The sequence below is a fragment of the Myotis brandtii genome, unplaced genomic scaffold (genome assembly GCF_000412655.1).
Source record: "Myotis brandtii unplaced genomic scaffold, ASM41265v1 scaffold469, whole genome shotgun sequence".
Classification (NCBI taxonomy): Eukaryota; Metazoa; Chordata; class Mammalia; order Chiroptera; family Vespertilionidae; genus Myotis; species Myotis brandtii.
Window position 1 is genome coordinate 1,021,518 of NW_005367911.1, and position 394 is coordinate 1,021,911.

The following is a 394-nucleotide window of genomic DNA, read 5'->3' on the forward strand; positions in this document are numbered from 1 at the left end:
GCGGTCCCTCCTGCCAGGCCCCTCCCTCCCACAGACCGGCTTTCCTGTGCGGGAAGAAAGATGGTGAGGAGGGGAAGGCCGCCCTGCCCTCTAACGAGGAACCCGCGGAGGCTTGGGGAGGGGCCCTCGAAAGTCAGGTGCCCTCCTCCTCTTTCCCTCCCCTCGCCCCACCGGGGCTTCCCCAGCGGGGGGACAGCTAAAAACTGAAAGAGAAACTTGACCGCGGTGGCCCACGGACCTCGGCAAGAATCCCCCTACCCGGCCTCGAACCCTGGGTACCAATTTCTGGGAAGGGGCGTGGGGGGCTATTCCAGCCCAAAGCGACGCTCCCGAAGGCGTCCCCTGAACGGCGGGGTCCCCGCGGGCACGTGGCTGGGGCTGTTACAGAGGCCTG